Raw genomic sequence first — 2,501 nt, forward strand, 5'->3', positions numbered from 1 at the left:
CTTTCGATTTCTCAGTAACCTTTGACAGCATTTATAGCTTTGGAGTTTAATACTGAAAACTGTTAGAAGGTGTTTTGCTTCTTTAGATTTTACATTACCATTTCCCATTGTAGATGGTGTTTAGGAGCCTTGGCCTTTGAATGTTCTCAAAAACACAAAACGCTGTTTTGCAATTTTATATTTCAAGATTTTTTTTTTTCCCAAAATGATCGATATAGTTGAACATTGACCTACTCACAAGTTTTAATATTTCTTTGCAAATATCAACAAATAACTTCCCTTAAACATTATTCATGTTATTTGGGGTTGTTGATATTGTAGATCAGATTCTAGGGAAATCGTACTAAGTCCATGTCTCAGTCATCTAGTGCTGCTATAACAGAAATACCACGAGTGGATGGCTTTAATAAAGAGAAGTTTATCCTCTCACAGTCTAGTAGGCTACAAGTCCAAATCCAGTCTGTCAACTCCCGGGAAAGGCTTGCTCTCTCTGTCAGCTCTGGAGGAATGTCCTTGTCATCAATCTTCCCCGGTATTATGTGATTGTCCACCATTTTGTCATTCGATGTGATTTTCCTGTGTGCTGTAAATCCTACCTGTATAATGTTAATAAAGCAGGACTCAATCTATAAGATTAGGTCGTATCTTGAGTCAATCTCTTCTGAGATATAAAAGAGAGAAGCAAGGGGAGAGACAGAGGGACCTCATGTCATCAAGAATGAAAAAACAGGAGGGGACGTGCCGTTTGGATCCAGAGTCCCTGTGCTGAGAAGCTCCTAGACCAGGGGAAGACTGATGGCAAGGACCTTCCTCCAGAGTTTACAGAGAGAGAAAGCCATCCCCTGGAGGTGAATTTGAACTTCTAGCCTCCTGGGCTATGACAGCATAAATTTCTCTTTGTTAAAGCCATTCACTTGTGGTATTTCTGTTTTAGCAGCACTTAGATAACTGAGACAACTGCTAACCGAAAGATTGCTGGTTCGAATCCACACAAAGACACCTTAGGAAAAAAGTCCTGGCAATCTACTTCCAAAAGGTTAGCTGTTGTAAACCATATGGAATGCAGTTCTACTCTGAAACACACGGGGCCACCAGGAGTTGGCAGTGACTTCACAGCGACTTGTTTTGCTTACACACACACACACACACACACACACACACGCATGCACGCGCACATGCACACACACACACTCACACAGTTTGTCTACAGGAAATAGCAAATACCCGTACCGTACCTGCTGCCATAGAGTCAATTCTGACTCATAGCGACCCTATAGGACAGAGTAGAACTGCCCCATACCGTTTCCAAGGGGCGGCTGACGGATTTGAACAGCTCACCTTTTGGTTAGCAGATGAGCCCTTAATCCCTGGGCCAGTACTGCCCAAATTGAGTCTTCTGTCTGTACGCTACACCGCCCATTCAGACACAGCATAGTATTCAGACCGAGCACTCTCTGTCCCAGCTTCTAGTCTTGGCTTACTTGTTCTTCTTCTGACAGCATTTAAACAGCATTTCATTCATTGTTCACTGACTTCATAAACCAATGTTTTTCATGGGCCAAATCTTATCATAAGTCCAATGGGCCAGGATACAGGCTTCTCCTGATTCACACAGCTGCAGGGGCTGGCAAACCCAAGATCGAAAGTCCAGAGAGCAGGGCTCTGGCTCACAGGCTGCAGAGACTGATGGATGCCAAGATCAGCAGGCAACACAGCAGGTAAGCTGCTAGCTCAAGTCACAGGAGCCAGAGATCAGACCAACAGAAGGCAGGTGCAGGATCCAGAGCGAGTGAAAACCTTGAGCCTTGCCAGAAAATCTACCTATACTGGATGCAGGCCACATTCCCAAGAAAACTCTCTTTAAATTGATCGGCTGCTCACAGCAGATCCCACCATGGAGGTGATCACGTTATATCAAATCTCATCATGGAGGTGACTCATAGCAACCCCATGTGCAACAGAACGAAACACTGCCCAGTCCTGCGCCATCCTTACAATCGTTGTTATACTTGAGCCCATTGTTGCAGCCACTGTGTCAATCCATCTCCTTGAGGGTCTTCCTCTTTTCCACTGACCGTGTACTTTGCCAAACATGATGTCCTTCTCCAGGGACTAATCCCTCCTGACAACATGTCCAAAGTATGTAAGACGCAGTCTCGCCATTCTCGCTTCTAATGAGCTTTGTGGTTGTACTTCTTCCAAGACAGATCTGTTCGTTCTTTTGGCAGTCCGTGGTATATTCAATATTCTTCACCAACACCACAATTCAAAGGCGTCAATTCTTGTTCGGTCTTCCTTATTCATTGTCCGGCTTTCACATGCATATAATGCGACTGAAAATACCATGGATTGGGCCAGGCGCACCTTAGTCTTCAAGGTGATATCTTTGCTCTTCAACACTTTGCAGAGGTCCTTTGCAACAGATTTGCCCAATGCAATGCATCTTTTGCTTTCTTGACTGCTGCTTCCATGGCTGTTGATTGTGGACCCAAGTAAAAGGA

This window comes from Loxodonta africana, chromosome X (assembly GCF_030014295.1).
Source record: "Loxodonta africana isolate mLoxAfr1 chromosome X, mLoxAfr1.hap2, whole genome shotgun sequence".
In the NCBI taxonomy this organism is placed as follows: Eukaryota; Metazoa; Chordata; class Mammalia; order Proboscidea; family Elephantidae; genus Loxodonta; species Loxodonta africana.